Genomic DNA, 20,425 nt, shown 5'->3' on the forward strand with positions numbered 1-20,425 from the left:
TAAAAGGCCCAGTGGGAGCAGTGTCGGAGAGGCCTATAAAAGGCCCAGCGAGAGTCAGTGTCGGAGAGGCCTGTAAAAGGCCCAGCGGGAGCAGTGTCGGAGCAGCCTATAAAAGGCCCAGCGGGAGCAGTGTCGGAGAGGCCTATAAAAGGCCCAGGGGGAGCAGTGTCGGAGAGGCCTATAAAAGGCCCAGCGGGAGCAGTGTTGCAGCAGCATATAAAAGGCCCAGTGGGAGCAGTGTCGGAGCAGCCTATAAAAGCCCAGCGGGAGATGTGTCGGAGCAGCCTATAAATGGCCCAGCGGGAGCAAAGTCGGAAAGGCCTATCAAAAACCCAGCGGGAGCAGTGTCGGAGCAGCCTATAAAAGGCCCAGTGGGAGCAGTGTCGGAGCAGCCTATAAAAGGCCCAGCGGGAGCAGTGACGGAGCAGCCTGTAAAAGGCCCAGCGGGAGCAGTGTCGGAGCAGCCTATAAAAGGCCCAGCGGGAGCAGTGTCGTAGCAGCCGATAAAAGGTCCAGTGGGAGCAGTGTCGGAGAGGCCTGTAAAAGGCCCAGCGGGAGCAGTGTCGGAGCAGCCTATAAAAGGCCCAGCGGGAGCAGTGTCGGAGAGGCCTATAAAAGGCCCAGCGGGATCAATGTCGGAGCGGCCTATAAAAGGCCCAGCGGGAGCAGTGTCGGAGAGGCCTATAAAAGGTCCAGCGAGAGTCAGTGTCGGAGAGGCCTATAAAGGCCCAACGGTAGCAGTGTCGGAGCGGCCTATTAAGGCCCAGTGGGAGCAGTGTCGGAGCATCCTATAAAAGGCCCAGCGGGAGCAATGTCGGAGCGGCCTATAAAGGCCCAGCTTTGGCTGTGACGGAGCAGCCTATAAAGGCCCAGCAGGAGCAGTGTCGGAGCAGCCAAAAAGGCACAGCGGGAGCAGTGTCGGAGCGGCCTACAAAGGCCCAGCGGTAGCAGTGTCGGAGCAGCCTATAAAGGCCCAGCGCGAGCAGTGTCGGAGCAGCCTATAAAGGCCCAGTGGGAGCAGTGTCGGAGCAGCCTATAAACTTCACATCGGGAGCAGTGTCGAGCAGCGTAGAAAGGTCCAATGGAAGCTGTGTCTGACAGGCCTATAAAAGGCCCAGCAGGAGCAGTGACGTAGAGGCCTATAAAGGCCCAGCGGGAGGAGTGTCTGAGAGGCTTATAAACGGCCCAGCAGGAGCAGTGTCGGAGCGGCCTATAAAGGCCCAGAGGGTGCAGTGTCGGAGAGGACTCTAAAGGCCCAGCGGGAGCAGTGTCGGAGAGGCCTATAAAAGGCCCAGCGAGAGTCAGTGTCGGAGAGGCCTGTAAAAGGCCCAGCGGGAGCAGTGTCGGAGCAGCCTATAAAGGCCCAGCGGGAGCAGTGTCGGAGAGGCCTATAAAATGCCCAGCGGGATCAATGTCGGAGCGGCCTATAAAAGGCCCAGTGGGAGCAGTGTCGGAGAGGCCTATAAAAGGTCCAGCGAGAGTCAGTGTCGGAGAGGCCTATAAAGGCCCAGCGGTAGCAGTGTCGGAGCGGCCTATAAAGGCCCAGCGGGAACTGTTTCGGAGCAGCCTAAAAAGGCCCAGCGGGAGCAGTGTCGGAGAGGCCTACAAATGGCCAAGCAAGAGTCAATGTCAGAGAGGCCTATAAAGGCCCAGCGGTAGCAGTGTCGAAGCGGCCTATAACGGCCCAGCGGGAGCTGTGCTGGAGAGGCCTATAAAGGCCCAGTGGTAGCAGCGTCGGAGCGGTCTATAAAGGCCCAGCGGGAGCTGTGTCGGAGCAGCCTAAAAAGGCCCAGCGGGAGCAGTGTCGGAGCAGCCTATAAAGGCACAGCGGGAGCAGTGTCAGAGCAGCCTATAAAACGCCCAGCGGGAGCAATGTCGGAGCAGCCTATAAAGGCCCAGCGGGAGCAGTGTCGGAGAGGCCTATAAAAGGCCCAGCGGGAGTAGTGTCTGAGCAGCCTATAAAAGGCCCAGCGGGAGCTGTGTCGGAGCAGCCAATAAAAGGCCCAGCGGGAGCAGTGTCGGAGAAGCCTTTAAAAGGCCCAGCGAGAGTCAGTGTCGGAGAGGCCTATGAAAGGCCCAGCGGGAGCAGTGTCGGAGCAGCCTATAAAAAGCCCAGCGAGAGCAGTGTAGGATAAGCCTATCAAAGGCCCAGCGGGAGCAGTGTTGGAGCAGCGTATAAAAGACCCAGCGGGAGCAGTGTCGGAGAGGCCTATAAAAGGCCCAGCGGGAGCAGTGTCGGAGCAGCCTATAAAAGGCCCAGCGGGAGCAGTGTCGGAGAGGCCTATAAAAGGCCCAGTGGGAGCAGTGTCGGAGCAGCCTATAATAGACCCATCGGGAGCTCGAGAGTCAGTGTCGGAGAGGCCTATAAAGGCCCAACGGGAGCTCGAGAATCAGTGTCGGAGTGGCCTATAAAAGGCCCAGCGGCAGCAGTGTCGGAGCAGCATATAAAGGCCCAGTGGGAGCAGTGTCGGAGCAGCCTATAAAAGTCCCAGCGGGAGCAGTGTCGGAGCGGCCTATAAAGGCCCAGCGGGAGCAGTGACGGAGCGGCCAATAAAAAGCCCAGCGCGAGTAGTGTCTGAGCAGCCTACAAAAGGCCCAGCGGGAGCAGTGTCGGAGCAGCCTATAAAGGCCCAGCGGGAGCAGTGTCGGAGCAGCCTATAAAGGCCCAGCGGGAGCAGTGTCGGAGAGGCCTATAAAAGGCCCAGCGGGAGTAGTGTCTGAGCAGCCTATAAAAGGCCCAGCGGGAGCTGTGTCGGAGCAGCCAATAAATGGCCCAGCGGGAGCAGTGTCGGAGAAGCCTTTAAAAGGCCCAGCGAGAGTCAGTGTCGGAGAGGCCTATGAAAGGCCCAGCGGGAGCAGTGTCGGAGCAGACTATAAAAAGCCCAGCGAGAGCAGTGTAGGATAAGCCTATCAAAGGCCCATCGGGAGCAGTGTCGGAGTGGCCTATAAAAGGCCCAGTGGGAGCAGTGTTGGAGCAGCGTATAAAAGACCCAGCGGGAGCAGTGTCGGAGAGGCCTATAAAAGGCCCAGCGGGAGCAGTGTCGGAGCAGCCTATAAAAGGCCCAGCGGGAGCAGTGTCGGAGAGGCCTATAAAAGACCCAGTGGGAGCAGTGTCGGAGCAGCCTATAATAGACCCATCGGGAGCTCGAGAGTCAGTGTCGGAGAGGCCTATAAAGGCCCAGCGGGAGCTCGAGAGTCAGTGTAGGAGCGGCCGATAAAATGCCCAGCGGCAGCAGTGTCGGAGCTGCATATAAAGGCCCAGTGGGAGCAGTGTCGGAGCATCGTATAAAAGACCCAGCGGGAGCAGTGTCGGAGCAGCCTATAAAAAGACCAGCGGGAGCAATGTCGGAGCGGCCTATAAAGGCCCAGTGGGAGCAGTGTCGGAGCATCCTATAAAAGGCCCAGCGGTAGCAATGTCGGAGCGGCCTATAAAGGCCCAGCATGGGCTGTGACGGAGCAGCCTATAAAGGCCCAGCAGGAGCAGTGTCGGAGCAGCCTACAAAGGCCCAGCGGGAGCAGTATCGGAGCAGCCTAAAAAGGCCCAGCGCGAGCAGTGTCGGAGCAGCCTATAAACTTCACATCGGGAGCAGTGTCGAGCAGCGTAGAAAGGTCCAATGGAAGCTGTGTCTGAGAGGCCTATAAAAGGCCCAGCAGGAGCAGTGACGTAGAGGCCTATAAAGGCCCAGCGGGAGGAGTGTCTGAGAGGCTTATAAAAGGCCCAGCAGGAGCAGTGTCGGAGCGGCCTATAAAGGCCCAGAGGGTGCAGTGTCGGAGAGGACTCTAAAGGCCCAGCGGGAGCAGTGTCGGAGAGGCCTATAAAAGGCCCAGCGAGAGTCAGTGTCGGAGAGGACTGTAAAAGGCCCAGCGGGAGCAGTGTCGGAGCAGCCTATAAAAGGCCCAGCGGGAGCAGTGTCGGTTACGCCTATAAAAGGCCCAGCGGGAGCAGTGTCGGAGATGCCTATAAAAGGCCCAGCGGCAGATCGAGAGTCAGTGTCAGAGAAGCCTATAAAAGGCCCAGTGGAAGCAGTGGCGGAGAGGCCTGTAAAAAACCCAGCGGGAGCAGTGTTGGAGCAGCCTATACAAGGCCCAGCGGGAGCAGTGTCGGAGCAGCCTATTAAAGGCCCAGCGGGAGCAGTGTCGGATAGGCCGATAAAAGACCCAGCGGGAGCAGTGTCGGAGCAGCCTATAAAAGGCCCAGTGGGAGTAGTGTCGGAGAGGCAGATAAACGACCCAGAGGGAGCAGTGTCGGAGCAGCCTATAAAGGCCCAGCGGGAGTAGTGTCAGAGCAGCCTATAAAAGGCCCAGCGGGAGCAGTGTCGGAGAGGCCGATAAATGACCCAGCGGGATCAGTGTCTGAGCAGCATATAAATGGCCCAGCGGGAGCAGTGTCGGAGAGGCCTATCAAAAACCCAGCGGGAGCAGTGTCGGAGCAGCCTATAAAAGGCCCAGTGGGAGCAGTGTCGGAGCAGCCTATAAGAGGCCCAGCGGGAGCAGTGATGGAGCAGCCTATAAAAGGCCCAGCGGGAGCAGTGTCGGAGCGGCCTATAAAAGGCCCAGCGGGAGCAGTGTCGGAGCAGGCTATAAAGGCCCAGCGGAGCAGTAACGGAGCAGCCTATAAAAGGTCCAGCGGGAGCAGTGTCGGAGCAGCCTATAAAAGGCCCAGCGGGAGCAGTGTCGGTGAGGCCTATAAAAGGCCCAGCGGGAGCAGTGACGGAGATGCCTATAAAAGGCCCAGCGGCAGATCGAGAGTCAGTGTCAGAGAAGCCTATAAAAGGCCCAGTGGAAGCAGTGGCGGAGAGGCCTGTAAAAAACCCAGCGGGAGCAGTGTTGGAGCAGCCTATACAAGGCCCAGTGGGAGCAGTGTCGGAGCAGCCTATTAAAGGCCCAGTGGGAGCAGTGTCGGATAGGCCGATAAAAGACCCAGCGGGAGCAGTGTCGGAGCAGCCTATAAAAGGCCCAGCGGGAGTAGTGTCGGAGAGGCCGATAAACGACCCAGTGGGAGCAGTGTCGGAGCAGCCTATAAAGGCCCAGCGGGAGTAGTGTCGGAGCAGCCTATAAAAGGCCCAGCGGGAGCAGTGTCGGAGAGGCCGATAAATGACCCAGCGGGATCAGTGTCTGAGCAGCATATAAATGGCCCAGCGGGAGCAGTGTCGGAGAGGCCTATCAAAAACCCAGCGGGAGCAGTGTCGGAGCAGCCTATAAAAGGCCCAGTGGGAGCAGTGTCGGAGCAGCCTATAAAAGGCCCAGCGGGAGCAGTGACGGAGCAGCCTATAAAAGGCCCAGCGGGAGCAGTGTCGGAGCGGCCTATAAAAGGCCCAGCGGGAGCAGTGTCGGAGCAGGCTATAAAGGCCCAGCGGGAGCAGTAACGGAGCAGCCTATAAAAGGTCCAGCGGGAGCAGTTTCGGAGCAGCCTATAAAAGGCCCAGTGGGAGCAGTGTCGGAGAGGCCTATAAAAGGCCCAGCGAGAGTCAGTGTCGGAGAGGCCTGTAAAAGGCCCAGCGGGAGCAGTGTCGGAGCAGCCTATAAAAGGCCCAGCGGGAGCAGTGTCGGAGAGGCCTATAAAAGGCCCAGGGGGAGCAGTGTCGGAGAGGCCTATAAAAGGCCCAGCGGGAGCAGTGTCGCAGCAGCATATAAAAGGCCCAGTGGGAGCAGTGTCGGAGCAGCCTATAAAAGCCCAGCGGGAGATGTGTCGGAGCAGCCTATAAATGGCCCAGCGGGAGCAAAGTCGGAAAGGCCTATCAAAAACCCAGCGGGAGCAGTGTCGGAGCAGCCTATAAAAGGCCCAGTGGGAGCAGTGTCGGAGCAGCCTATAAAAGGCCCAGCGGGAGCAGTGACGGAGCAGCCTGTAAAAGGCCCAGCGGGAGCAGTGTCGGAGCAGCCTATAAAAGGCCCAGCGGGAGCAGTGTCGTAGCAGCCGATAAAAGGTCCAGTGGGAGCAGTGTCGGAGACGCCTATAAAAGGCCCAGCGAGAGTCAGTGTCGGAGAGGCCTGTAAAAGGCCCAGCGGGAGCAGTGTCGGAGCAGCCTATAAAAGGCCCAGCGGGAGCAGTGTCGGAGAGGCCTATAAAAGGCCCAGCGGGATCAATGTCGGAGCGGCCTATAAAAGGCCCAGCGGGAGCAGTGTCGGAGAGGCCTATAAAAGGTCCAGCGAGAGTCAGTGTCGGAGAGGCCTATAAAGGCCCAGCGGTAGCAGTGTCGGAGCGGCCTATAAAGGCCCAGCGGGAACTGTTTCGGAGCAGCCTAAAAAGGCCCAGCGGGAGCAGTGTCGGAGAGGCCTACAAATGGCCAAGCGAGAGTCAATGTCGGAGAGTCCTATAAAGGCCGAGCGGTAGCAGTGTCGAAGCGGCCTATAACGGCCCAGCGGGAGCTGTGCTGGAGAGGCCTATAAAAGCCCATTGGTAGCAGCGTCGGAGCGGTCTATAAAGGCCCAGCGGGAGCTGTGTCGGAGCAGCCTAAAAAGGCCCAGCGGGAGCAGAGTCGGAGCAGCCTATAAAGGCACAGCGGGAGCAGTGTCAGAGCAGCCTATAAAACGCCCAGCGGGAGCAATGTCGGAGCAGCCTAAAAGGCCCAGCGGGAGCAGTGTCGGAGAGGCCTATAAAAGGCCCAGCGGGAGTAGTGTCTGAGCAGCCTATAAAAGGCCCAGCGGGAGCTGTGTCGGAGCAGCCAATAAATGGCCCAGCGGGAGCAGTGTCGGAGAAGCCTTTAAAAGGCCCAGCGAGAGTCAGTGTCGGAGAGGCCTATGAAAGGCCCAGCGGGAGCAGTGTCGTAGCAGACTATAAAAAGCCCAGCGAGAGCAGTGTAGGATAAGCCTATCAAAGGCCCATCGGGAGCAGTGTCGGAGTGGCCTATAAAAGGCCCAGTGGGAGCAGTGTTGGAGCAGCGTATAAAAGACCCAGCGGGAGCAGTGTCGGAGAGGCCTATAAAAGGCCCAGCGGGAGCAGTGTCGGAGCAGCCTATAAAAGGCCCAGCGGGAGCAGTGTCGGAGAGGCCTATAAAAGACCCAGTGGGAGCAGTGTCGGAGCAGCCTATAATAGACCCATCGGGAGCTCGAGAGTCAGTGTCGGAGAGGCCTATAAAGGCCCAGCGGGAGCTCGAGAGTCAGTGTAGGAGCGGCCGATAAAATGCCCAGCGGCAGCAGTGTCGGAGCTGCATATAAAGGCCCAGTGGGAGCAGTGTCGGAGCATCCTATAAAAGACCCAGCGGGAGCAGTGTCGGAGCAGCCTATAAAAAGACCAGCGGGAGCAATGTCGGAGCGGCCTATAAAGGCCCAGTGGGAGCAGTGTCGGAGCATCCTATAAAAGGCCCAGCGGTAGCAATGTCGGAGCGGCCTATAAAGGCCCAGCATGGGCTGTGACGGAGCAGCCTATAAAGGCCCAGCAGGAGCAGTGTCGGAGCAGCCTACAAAGGCCCAGCGGGAGCAGTGTCGGAGCAGCCTAAAAAGGCCCAGCGCGAGCAGTGTCGGAGCAGCCTATAAACTTCACATCGGGAGCAGTGTCGAGCAGCGTAGAAAGGTCCAATGGAAGCTGTGTCTGAGAGGCCTATAAAAGGCCCAGCAGGAGCAGTGACGTAGAGGCCTATAAAGGCCCAGCGGGAGGAGTGTCTGAGAGGCTTATAAAAGGCCCAGCAGGAGCAGTGTCGGAGCGGCCTATAAAGGCCCAGAGGGTGCAGTGTCGGAGAGGACTCTAAAGGCCCAGCGGGAGCAGTGTCGGAGAGGCCTATAAAAGGCCCAGCGAGAGTCAGTGTCGGAGAGGACTGTAAAAGGCCCAGCGGGAGCAGTGTCGGAGCAGCCTATAAAAGGCCCAGCGGGAGCAGTGTCGGTGAGGCCTATAAAAGGCCCAGCGGGAGCAGTGTCGGAGATGCCTATAAAAGGCCCAGCGGCAGATCGAGAGTCAGTCTCAGAGAAGCCTATAAAAGGCCCAGTGGAAGCAGTGGCGGAGAGGCCTGTAAAAAACCCAGCGGGAGCAGTGTTGGAGCAGCCTATACAAGGCCCAGCGGGAGCAGTGTCGGAGCAGCCTATTAAAGGCCCAGCGGGAGCAGTGTCGGATAGGCCGATAAAAGACCCAGCGGGAGCAGTGTCGGAGCAGCCTATAAAAGGCCCAGCGGGAGTAGTGTCGGAGAGGCAGATAAACGACCCAGAGGGAGCAGTGTCGGAGCAGCCTATAAAGGCCCAGCGGGAGTAGTGTCAGAGCAGCCTATAAAAGGCCCAGCGGGAGCAGTGTCGGAGAGGCCGATAAATGACCCAGCGGGATCAGTGTCTGAGCAGCATATAAATGGCCCAGCGGGAGCAGTGTCGGAGAGGCCTATCAAAAACCCAGCGGGAGCAGTGTCGGAGCAGCCTATAAAAGGCCCAGTGGGAGCAGTGTCGGAGCAGCCTATAAGAGGCCCAGCGGGAGCAGTGATGGAGCAGCCTATAAAAGGCCCAGCGGGAGCAGTGTCGGAGCGGCCTATAAAAGGCCCAGCGGGAGCAGTGTCGGAGCAGGCTATAAAGGCCCAGCGGAGCAGTAACGGAGCAGCCTATAAAAGGTCCAGCGGGAGCAGTGTCGGAGCAGCCTATAAAAGGCCCAGCGGGAGCAGTGTCGGTGAGGCCTATAAAAGGCCCAGCGGGAGCAGTGTCGGAGATGCCTATAAAAGGCCCAGGGGCAGATCGAGAGTCAGTGTCAGAGAAGCCTATTAAAGGCCCAGTGGAAGCAGTGGCGGAGAGGCCTGTAAAAAACCCAGCGGGAGCAGTGTTGGAGCAGCCTATACAAGGCCCAGTGGGAGCAGTGTCGGAGCAGCCTATTAAAGGCCCAGTGGGAGCAGTGTCGGATAGGCCGATAAAAGACCCAGCGGGAGCAGTGTCGGAGCAGCCTATAAAAGGCCCAGCGGGAGTAGTGTCGGAGAGGCCGATAAACGACCCAGAGGGAGCAGTGTCGGAGCAGCCTATAAAGGCCCAGCGGGAGTAGTGTCGGAGCAGCCTATAAAAGGCCCAGCGGGAGCAGTGTCGGAGAGGCCGATAAATGACCCAGCGGGATCAGTGTCTGAGCAGCATATAAATGGCCCAGCGGGAGCAGTGTCGGAGAGGCCTATCAAAAACCCAGCGGGAGCAGTGTCGGAGCAGCCTATAAAAGGCCCAGTGGGAGCAGTGTCGGAGCAGCCTATAAAAGGCCCAGCGGGAGCAGTGACGGAGCAGCCTATAAAAGGCCCAGCGGGAGCAGTGTCGGAGCGGCCTATAAAAGGCCCAGCGGGAGCAGTGTCGGAGCAGGCTATAAAGGCCCAGCGGGAGCAGTAACGGAGCAGCCTATAAAAGGTCCAGCGGGAGCAGTTTCGGAGCAGCCTATAAAAGGCCCAGTGGGAGCAGTGTCGGAGAGGCCTATAAAAGGCCCAGCGAGAGTCAGTGTCGGAGAGGCCTGTAAAAGGCCCAGCGGGAGCAGTGTCGGAGCAGCCTATAAAAGGCCCAGCGGGAGCAGTGTCGGAGAGGCCTATAAAAGGCCCAGGGGGAGCAGTGTCGGAGAGGCCTATAAAAGGCCCAGCGGGAGCAGTGTCGCAGCAGCATATAAAAGGCCCAGTGGGAGCAGTGTCGGAGCAGCCTATAAAAGCCCAGCGGGAGATGTGTCGGAGCAGCCTATAAATGGCCCAGCGGGAGCAAAGTCGGAAAGGCCTATCAAAAACCCAGCGGGAGCAGTGTCGGAGCAGCCTATAAAAGGCCCAGTGGGAGCAGTGTCGGAGCAGCCTATAAAAGGCCCAGCGGGAGCAGTGACGGAGCAGCCTGTAAAAGGCCCAGCGGGAGCAGTGTCGGAGCAGCCTATAAAAGGCCCAGCGGGAGCAGTGTCGTAGCAGCCGATAAAAGGTCCAGTGGGAGCAGTGTCGGAGACGCCTATAAAAGGCCCAGCGAGAGTCAGTGTCGGAGAGGCCTGTAAAAGGCCCAGCGGGAGCAGTGTCGGAGCAGCCTATAAAAGGCCCAGCGGGAGCAGTGTCGGAGAGGCCTATAAAAGGCCCAGCGGGATCAATGTCGGAGCGGCCTATAAAAGGCCCAGCGGGAGCAGTGTCGGAGAGGCCTATAAAAGGTCCAGCGAGAGTCAGTGTCGGAGAGGCCTATAAAGGCCCAACGGTAGCAGTGTCGGAGCGGCCTATTAAGGCCCAGTGGGAGCAGTGTCGGAGCATCCTATAATAGGCCCAGCGGGAGCAATGTCGGAGCGGCCTATAAAGGCCCAGCTTTGGCTGTGACGGAGCAGCCTATAAAGGCCCAGCAGGAGCAGTGTCGGAGCAGCCAAAAAGGCACAGCGGGAGCAGTGTCGGAGCGGCCTACAAAGGCCCAGCGGTAGCAGTGTCGGAGCAGCCTATAAAGGCCCAGCGCGAGCAGTGTCGGAGCAGCCTATAAAGGCCCAGTGGGAGCAGTGTCGGAGCAGCCTATAAACTTCACATCGGGAGCAGTGTCGAGCAGCGTAGAAAGGTCCAATGGAAGCTGTGTCTGAGAGGCCTATAAAAGGCCCAGCAGGAGTAGTGACGTAGAGGCCTATAAAGGCCCAGCGGGAGGAGTGTCTGAGAGGCTTATAAAAGGCCCAGCAGGAGCAGTGTCGGAGCGGCCTATAAAGGCCCAGAGGGTGCAGTGTCGGAGAGGACTCTAAAGGCCCAGCGGGAGCAGTGTCGGAGAGGCCTATAAAAGGCCCAGCGAGAGTCAGTGTCGGAGAGGCCTGTAAAAGGCCCAGCGGGAGCAGTGTCGGAGCAGCCTATAAAAGGCCCAGCGGGAGCAGTGTCGGTGAGGCCTATAAAAGGCCCAGCGGGAGCAGTGTCGGAGATGCCTATAATAGGCCCAGCGGCAGATCGAGAGTCAGTGTCAGAGAAGCCTATAAAAGGCCCAGTGGAAGCAGTGGCGGAGAGGCCTGTAAAAAACCCAGCGGGAGCAGTGTTGGAGCAGCCTATACAAGGCCCAGCGGGAGCAGTTTCGGAGCAGCCTATTAAAGGCCCAGCGGGAGCAGTGTCGAATAGGCCGATAAAAGACCCAGCGGGAGCAGTGTCGGAGCAGCCTATAAAAGGCCCAGCGGGAGTAGTGTCGGAGAGGCCGATAAACGACCCAGAGGGAGCAGTGTCGGAGCAGCCTATAAAGGTCCAGCGGGAGTAGTGTCGGAGCAGCCTATAAAAGGCCCAGCGGGAGCAGTGTCGGACAGGCCGATAAATGACCCAGCGGGATCAGTGTCTGAGCAGCATATAAATGGCCCAGCGGGAGCAGTGTCGGAGAGGCCTATCAAAAACCCAGCGGGAGCAGTGTCGGAGCAGCCTATAAAAGGCCCAGTGGGAGCAGTGTCGGAGCAGCCTATAAAAGGCCCAGCGGGAGTAGTGTCGGAGCAGCCTATAAAAGGCCCAGCGGGAGCAGTGTCGGAGAGGCCGATAAATGACCCAGCGGGATCAGTGTCTGAGCAGCATATAAATGGCCCAGCGGGAGCAGTGTCGGACAGGCCTATCAAAAACCCAGCGGGAGCAGTGTCGGAGCAGCCTATAAAAGGCCCAGTGGGAGCAGTGTCGGAGCAGCCTATAAAAGGCCCAGCGAGAGTCAGTGTCGGAGAGGCCTGTAAAAGGCCCAGCGGGAGCAGTGTCGGAGCAGCCTATAAAAGGCCCAGCGGGAGCAGTGTCGGAGAGGCCTATAAAAGGCCCAGGGGGAGCAGTGTCGGAGAGGCCTATAAAAGGCCCAGCGGGAGCAGTGTCGCAGCAGCATATAAAAGGCCCAGTGGGAGCAGTGTCGGAGCAGCCTATAACAGCCCAGCGGGAGATGTGTCGGAGCAGCCTATAAATGGCCCAGCGGGAGCAAAGTCGGAAAGGCCTATCAAAAACCCAGCGGGAGCAGTGTCGGAGCAGCCTATAAAAGGCCCAGTGGGAGCAGTGTCGGAGCAGCCTATAAAAGGCCCAGCGGGAGCAGTGACGGAGCAGCCTGTAAAAGGCCCAGCGGGAGCAGTGTCGGAGCAGCCTATAAAAGGCCCAGCGGGAGCAGTGTCGTAGCAGCCGATAAAGGCCCAGCGGGAGCAGTAACGGAGCAGCCGATAAAAGGTCCAGCGGGAGCAGTTTCGGAGCAGCCTATAAAAGGCCCAGTGGGAGCAGTGTCGGAGAGGCCTATAAAAGGCCCAGCGAGAGTCAGTGTCGGGGAGGCCTGTAAAAGGCCCAGCGGGAGCAGTGTCGGAGCAGCCTATAAAAGGCCCAGCGGGAGCAGTGTCGGAGAGGCCTATAAAAGGCCCAACGGGATCAATGTCGGAGCGGCCTATAAAAGGCCCAGCGGGAGCAGTGTCGGAGAGGCCTATAAAAGGTCCAGCGAGATTCAGTGTCGGAGAGGCCTATAAAGGCCCAACGGTAGCAGTGTCGGAGCGGCCTATAAAGGCCCAGTGGTAGCAGTGTCGGAGCATCCTATAAAAGGCCCAGCGGGAGCAATGTCGGAGCGGCCTATAAAGGCCCAGCTTTGGCTGTGACGGAGCAGCCTATAAAGGTCCAGCAGGAGCAGTGTCGGAGCAGCCAAAAAGGCACAGCGGGAGCAGTGTCGGAGCAGCCTACAAAGGCCCAGCGGGAGCAGTGTCGGAGCAGCCTATAAAGGCCCAGCGCGAGCAGTGTCGGAGCAGCCTATAAAGGCCCAGTGGGAGCAGTGTCGGAGCAGCCTATAAACTTCACATCGGTAGCAGTGTCGAGCAGCGTAGAAAGGTCCAATGGAAGCTGTGTCTGAGAGGCCTATAAAAGGCCCAGCAGGAGCAGTGACGTAGAGGCCTATAAAGGCCCAGCGGGAGGAGTGTCTGAGAGGCTTATAAAAGGCCCAGCAGGAGCAGTGTCGGAGCGGCCTATAAAGGCCCAGAGGGTGCAGTGTCGGAGAGGACTCTAAAGGCCCAGCGGGAGCAGTGTCGGAGAGGCCTATAAAAGGCCCAGCGAGAGTCAGTGTCGGAGAGGCCTGTAAAAGGCCCAGCGGGAGCAGTGTCGGAGCAGCCTATAAAAGGCCCAGCGGGAGCAGTGTCGGTGAGGCCTATAAAAGGCCCAGCGGGAGCAGTGTCGGAGATGCCTATAAAAGGCCCAGCGGCAGATCGAGAGTCAGTGTCAGAGAAGCCTATAAAAGGCCCAGTGGAAGCAGTGGCGGAGAGGCCTGTAAAAAACCCAGCGGGAGCAGTGTTGGAGCAGCCTATACAAGGCCCAGCGGGAGCAGTGTCGGAGCAGCCTATTAAAGGCCCAGCGGGAGCAGTGTCGGATAGGCCGATAAAAGACCCAGCGGGAGCAGTGTCGGAGCAGCCTATAAAAGGCCCAGCGGGAGTAGTGTCGGAGAGGCCGATAAACGACCCAGAGGGAGCAGTGTCGGAGCAGCCTATAAAGGCCCAGCGGGAGTAGTGTCGGAGCAGCCTATAAAAGGCCCAGCGGGCGCAGTGTCGGAGAGGCCGATAAATGACCCAGCGGGATCAGTGTCTGAGCAGCATATAAATGGCCCAGCGGGAGCAGTGTCGGAGAGGCCTATCAAAAACCCAGCGGGAGCAGTGTCGGAGCAGCCTATAAAAGGCCCAGTGGGAGCAGTGGCGGAGCAGCCTATAAAAGGCCCAGCGGGAGCAGTGACGGAGCAGCCTATAAAAGGCCCAGCGGGAGCAGTGTCGGAGCGGCCTATAAAAGGCCCAGCGGGAGCAGTGTCGGAGCAGGCTATAAAGGCCCAGCGGGAGCAGTAACGGAGCAGCCTATAAAAGGCCCAGTGGGAGCAGTGTCGGAGCATCCTATAAAAGACCCAGCGGGAGCAATGTCGGAGAGGCCTATAAAAGGCCCAGCGAGAGTCAGTGTCGGAGAGGCCTGTAAAAGGCCCAGCGGGAGCAGTGTCGGAGCAGCCTATAAAAGGCCCAGTGGGAGCAGTGTCGGAGAGGCCTATAAAAGGCCCAGCGGGAGCAGTGTCGGAGAGGCCTATAAAAGGCCCAGCGGGAGCAGTGTCGCAGCAGCATATAAAAGGCCCAGTGGGAGCAGTGTCGGAGCAGCCTATAAAAGCCCAGCGGGAGATGTGTCGGAGCATCCTATAAACTTCACATCGGGAGCAGTGTCGAGCAGCGTAGAAAGGTCCAATGGAAGCTGTGTCTGAGAGGCCTATAAAAGGCCCAGCAGTAGCAGTGACGTAGAGGCCTATAAAGGCCCAGCGGGAGGAGTGTCTGAGAGGCTTATAAAAGGCCCAGCAGGAGCAGTGTCGGAGCGGCCTATAAAGGCCCAGAGGGTGCAGTGTCGGAGAGGACTCTAAAGGCCCAGCGGGAGCAGTGTCGGAGAGGCCTATAAAAGGCCCAGCGAGAGTCAGTGTCGGAGAGGCCTGTAAAAGGCCCAGCGGGAGCAGTGTCGGAGCAGCCTATAAAAGGCCCAGCGGGAGCAGTGTCGGTGAGGCCTATAAAAGGCCCAGCGGGAGCAGTGTCGGAGATGCCTATAAAAGGCCCAGCGGCAGATCGAGAGTCAGTGTCAGAGAAGCCTATAAAAGGCCCAGTGGAAGCAGTGGCGGAGAGGCCTGTAAAAAACCCAGCGGGAGCAGTGTTGGAGCAGCCTATACAAGGCCCAGCGGGAGCAGTGTCGGAGCAGCCTATAAAAGGCCCAGTGGGAGCAGTGTCGGAGCAGCCTATAAAAGGCCCAGCGGGAGCAGTGACGGAGCAACCTATAAAAGGCCCAGCGGGAGCAGTGTCGGAGCGGCCTATAAAAGGCCCAGCGGGAGCAGTGTCGGAGCAGGCTATAAAGGCCCAGCGGGAGCAGTAACGGAGCAGCCTATAAAAGGTCCAGCGGGAGCAGTTTCGGAGCAGCCTATAAAAGGCCCAGTGGGAGCAGTGTCGGAGAGGCCTATAAAAGGCCCAGCGAGAGTCAGTGTCGGAGAGGCCTGTAAAAGGCCCAGCGGGAGCAGTGTCGGAGCAGCCTATAAAAGGCCCAGCGGGAGCAGTGTCGGAGAGGCCTATAAAAGGCCCAGGGGGAGCAGTGTCGGAGAGGCGTATAAAAGGCCCAGCGGGAGCAGTGTCGCAGCAGCATATAAAAGGCCCAGTGGGAGCAGTGTCGGAGCAGCCTATAAAAGCCCAGCGGGAGATGTGTCGGAGCAGCCTATAAATGGCTCAGCGGGAGCAAAGTCGGAGAGGCCTATCAAAAACCCAGCGGGAGCAGTGACGGAGCAGCCTATAAAAGGCCCAGTGGGAGCAGTGTCGGAGCAGCCTATAAAATGCCCAGCGGGAGCAGTGACGGAGCAGCTTATAAAAGGCCCAGCGGGAGCAGTGTCGGAGAGGCCTATAAAAGGCCCAGCGAGAGTCAGTTTCGGAGAGGCCTGTAAAAGGCCCAGCGGGAGCAGTGTCGGAGCAGCCTATAAAAGGCCCAGCGGGAGCAGTGTCGGAGAGGCCTATAAAAGGCCCAGTGGGAGCAGTGTCGGAGAGGCCTATAAAAGGCCCAGCGGGAGCAGTGTCGCAGCAGCATATAAAAGGCCCAGTGGGAGCAGTGTCGGAGCAGCCTATAAAAGCCCAGCGGGAGATGTGTCGGAGCAGCCTATAAATGGCCCAGCGGGAGCAAAGTCGGAGAGGCCTATCAAAAACCCAGCGGGAGCAGTGACGGAGCAGCCTATAAAAGGCCCAGTGGGAGCAGTGTCGGAGCAGCCTATAAAAGGCCCAGCGGGAGCAGTGACGGAGCAGCCTATAAAAGGCCCAGCGGGAGCAGTGTCGGAGCGGCCTATAAAAGGCCCAGCGGGAGCAGTGTCATAGCAGCCGATAAAGGCCCAGCGGGAGCAGTGTCGGAGAGGCCTATAAAAGACCCAGCGAGAGTCAGTGTCGGAGAGGCCTGTAAAAGGCCCAGCGGGAGCAGTGTCGGAGCAGCCTATAAAAGGCCCAGCGGGAGCAGTGTCGGTGAGGCCTATAAAAGGCCCAGCGGGAGCAGTGTCGGAGATGCCTATAAAAGGCCCAGCGGCAGATCGAGAGTCAGTGTCAGAGAAGCCTATAAAAGGCCCAGTGGAAGCAGTGGCGGAGATGCCTGTAAAAAACCCAGCGGGAGCAGTGTTGGAGCAGCCTATACAAGGCCCAGCGGGAGCAGTGTTGGAGCAGCCTATTAAAGGCCCAGCGGGAGCAGTGTCGGATAGGCCGATAAAAGACCCAGCGGGAGCAGTTTCGGAGCAGCCTATAAAAGGCCCAGCGGCAGTAGTGTCGGAGAGGCCGATAAACGACCCAGAGGGAGCAGTGTCGGAGCAGCCTATAAAGGCCCAGCGGGAGTAGTGTCGGAGCAGCCTATAAAAGGCCCAGCGGGAGCAGTGTCGGAGAGGCCGATAAATGACCCAGCGGGATCAGTGTCTGAGCAGCATATAAATGGCCCAGCGGGAGCAGTGTCGGAGAGGCCTATCAAAAACCCAGCGGGAGCAGTGTCGGAGCAGCCTATAAAAGGCCCAGTGGGAGCAGTGTCGGAGCAGCCTATAAAAGGCCCAGCGGGAGCAGTGACGGAGCAGCCTATAAAAGGCCCAGCGGGAGCAGTGTCGGAGCGGCCTATAAAAGGCCCAGCGGGAGCAGTGTCGGAGCAGGCTATAAAGGCCCAGCGGGAGCAGTAACGGAGCAGCCTATAAAAGGTCCAGCGGGAGCAGTTTCGGAGCAGCCTATAAAAGGCCCAGTGGGAGCAGTGTCGGAGAGGCCTATAAAAGGCCCAGCGAGAGTCAGTGTCGGAGAGGCCTGTAAAAGGCCCAGCGGGAGCAGTGTCGGAGCAGCCTATAAAAGGCCCAGCGGGAGCAGTGTCGGAGAGGCCTATAAAAGGCCCAGGGGGAGCAGTGTCGGAGAGGCCTATAAAAGGCCCAGCGGGAGCAGTGTCGCAGCAGCATATAAAAGGCCCAGTGGGAGCAGTGTCGGAGCAGCCTATAAAAGCCCAGCGGGAGATGTGTCGGAGCAGCCTATAAATGGCCCAGCGGGAGCAAAGTCGGAGAGGCCTATCAAATACCCAGCGGGAGCAGTGACGGAGCAGCCTATAAAAGGCCCAGTAGGAGCAGTGTCGGAGCAGCCTATAAAAGGCCCAGCGGGAGCAGTGACGGAGCAGCCTATAAAAGGCCCAGCGGGAGCAGTGTCGGAGCGGCCTATAAAAGGCCCAGCGGGAGCAGTGTCGTAGCAGCCGATAAAGGCCCAGCGGGAGCAGTAACGGAGCAGCCTATAAAAGGTCCAGCGGGAGCAGTTTCGGAGCAGCCTATAAAAGGCCCAGTGGGAGCAGTGTCGGAGAGGCCTATAAAAGGCCCAGCGAGAGTCAGTGTCGGAGAGGATGTAAAAGGCCCAGCGGGAGCAGTGTCGGAGCAGCCTATAAAAGGCCCATCGGGAGCAGTGTCGGAGAGGCCTATAAAAGGCCCAGCGGGATCAATGTCGGAGCGGCCTATAAAAGGCCCAGCGGGAGCAGTGTCAGAGAGGCCTATAAAAGGTCCAGCGAGAGTCAGTTTCGGAGAGGCCTATAAAGGCCCAGCGGTAGCAGTGTCGGAGCGGCCTATAAAGGCCCAGTGGGAACAGTGTCGGAGCATCCTATAAAAGCCCCAGCGGGAGCAATGTTGGAGCAGCCTATAAAGGCCCAGCTTGGGCTGTGACGGAGCAGCCTATAAAGGCCCAGCAGGAGCAGTGTCGGAGCAGCCAAAAAGGCACAGCGGGAGCAGTGTCGGAGCGGCCTACAAAGGCCCAGCGGGAGCAGTGTCGGAGCAGCCTATAAAGGCCCAGCGCGAGCAGTGTCGGAGCAGCCTATAAAGGCCCAGTGGGAGCAGTGTCGGAGCAGCCTATAAACTTCACATCGGGAGCAGTGTCGAGCAGCGTAGAAAGGTCCAATGGAAGCTGTGTCTGAGAGGCCTATAAAAGGCCCAGCAGGAGCAGTGACGTAGAGGCCTATAAAGGCCCAGCGGGAGGAGTGTCTGAGAGGCTTGTAAAAGGCCCAGCAGGAGCAGTGTCGGAGCGGCCTATAAAGGCCCAGAGGGTGCAGTGTCGGAGAGGATTCTAAAGGCCCAGCGGGAGCAGTGTCGGAGAGGCCTATAAAAGGCCCAGCGAGAGTCAGTGTCGGAGAGGCCTGTAAAAGGCCCAGCGGGAGCAGTTTCGGAGCAGCCTATAAAAGGCCCAGTGGGAGCAGTGTCGGAGAGGCCTATAAAAGGCCCAGCGAGAGTCAGTGTCGGAGAGGCCTGTAAAAGGCCCAGCGGGAGCAGTGTCGGAGCAGCCTATAAAAGGCCCAGCGGGAGCAGTGTCGGAGAGGACTATAAAAGGCCCAGCGGGATCAATGTCGGAGCGGCCTATAAAAGGCCCAGCGGGAGCAGTGTCGGAGAGGCCTATAAAAGGTCCAGCGAGAGTCAGTGTCGGAGAGGCCAATAAAGGCCCAACGGTAGCAGTGTCGGAGCGGCCTATAAAGGCCCAGTGGGAGCAGTGTCGGAGCATCCTATAAAAGGCCCAGCGGGAGCAATGTCGGAGCGGCCTATAAAGGCCCAGCTTTGGCTGTGACGGAGCAGCCTATAAAGGCCCAGCAGGAGCAGTGTCGGATCAGCCAAAAAGGCACAGCGGGAGCAGTGTCGGAGCGGCATACAAAGGCCCAGCGGGAGCAGTGTCGGAGCAGCCTAAAAAGGCCCAGCGCGAGCAGTGTCGGAGCAGCCTATAAAGGCCCAGCGGGAGCAGTGTCGGAGCAGCCTATAAAAGGCCCAGCGAGAGTCAGTGTCGGAGAGGCCTGTAAAAGGCCCAGCGGGAGCAGTGTCGGAGCAGCCTATAAAAGGCCCAGTGGGAGCAGTGTCGGAGAGGCCTATAAAAGGCCCAGCGGGAGAAGTGTCGGAGAGGCCTATAAAAGGCCCAGCGGGAGCAGTGTCGCAGCAGCATATAAAAGGCCCAGTGGGAGCAGTGTCGGAGCAGCCTATAAAAGCCCAGCGGGAGATGTGTCGGAGCATCCTATAAACTTCACATCGGGAGCAGTGTCGAGCAGCGTAGAAAGGTCCAATGGAAGCTGTGTCTGAGAGGCCTATAAAAGGCCCAGCAGTAGCAGTGACGTAGAGGCCTATAAAGGCCCAGCGGGAGGAGTGTCTGAGAGGCTTATAAAAGGCCCAGCAGGAGCAGTGTCGGAGCGGCCTATAAAGGCCCAGAGGGTGCAGTGTCGGAGAGGACTCTAAAGGCCCAGCGGGAGCAGTGTCGGAGAGGCCTATAAAAGGCCCAGCGAGAGTCAGTGTCGGAGAGGCCTGTAAAAGGCCCAGCGGGAGCAGTGTCGGAGCAGCCTATAAAAGGCCCAGCGGGAGCAGTGTCGGTGAGGCCTATAAAAGGCCCAGCGGGAGCAGTGTCGGAGATGCCTATAAAAGGCCCAGCGGCAGATCGAGAGTCAGTGTCAGAGAAGCCTATAAAAGGCCCAGTGGAAGCAGTGGCGGAGAGGCCTGTAAAAAACCCAGCGGGAGCAGTGTTGGAGCAGCCTATACAAGGCCCAGCGGGAGCAGTGTCGGAGCAGCCTATTAAAGGCCCAGCGGGAGCAGTGTCGGATAGGCCGATAAAAGACCCAGCGGGAGCAGTGTCGGAGAAGCCTATAAAAGGCCCAGCGGGAGTAGTGTCGGAGAGGCCGATAAACGACCCAGAGGGAGCAGTGTCGGAGCAGCCTATAAAGGCCCAGCGGGAGTAGTGTCGGAGCAGCCTATAAAAGGCCCAGCGGGAGCAGTGTCGGAGAGGCCGATAAATGACCCAGCGGGAGCAGTGTCGGTGAGGCCTATAAAAGGCCCAGCGGGAGCAGTGTCGGAGATGCCTATAAAAGGCCCAGCGGCAGATCGAGAGTCAGTGTCAGAGAAGCCTATAAAAGGCCCAGTGGAAGCAGTGGCGGAGAGGCCTGTAAAAAACCCAGCGGGAGCAGTGTTGGAGCAGCCTATACAAGGCCCAGCGGGAGCAGTGTCGGAGCAGCCTATAAAAGGCCCAGTGGGAGCAGTGTCGGAGCAGCCTATAAAAGGCCCAGCGGGAGCAGTGACGGAGCAACCTATAAAAGGCCCAGCGGGAGCAGTGTCGGAGCGGCCTATAAAAGGCCCAGCGGGAGCAGTGTCGGAGCAGGCTATAAAGGCCCAGCGGGAGCAGTAACGGAGCAGCCTATAAAAGGTCCAGCGGGAGCAGTTTCGGAGCAGCCTATAAAAGGCCCAGTGGGAGCAGTGTCGGAGAGGCCTATAAAAGGCCCAGCGAGAGTCAGTGTCGGAGAGGCCTGTAAAAGGCCCAGCGGGAGCAGTGTCGGAGCAGCCTATAAAAGGCCCAGCGGGAGCAGTGTCGGAGAGGCCTATAAAAGGCCCAGGGGGAGCAGTGTCGGAGAGGCGTATAAAAGGCCCAGCGGGAGCAGTGTCGCAGCAGCATATAAAAGACCCAGTGGGAGCAGTGTCGGAGCAGCCTATAAAAGCCCAGCGGGAGATGTGTCGGAGCAGCCTATAAATGGCTCAGCGGGAGCAAAGTCGGAGAGGCCTATCAAAAACCCAGCGGGAGCAGTGACGGAGCAGCCTATAAAAGGCCCAGTGGGAGCAGTGTCGG

The sequence above is a fragment of the Pristiophorus japonicus genome, unplaced genomic scaffold (genome assembly GCF_044704955.1).
Source record: "Pristiophorus japonicus isolate sPriJap1 unplaced genomic scaffold, sPriJap1.hap1 HAP1_SCAFFOLD_199, whole genome shotgun sequence".
NCBI lineage: Eukaryota > Metazoa > Chordata > Chondrichthyes > Pristiophoridae > Pristiophorus > Pristiophorus japonicus.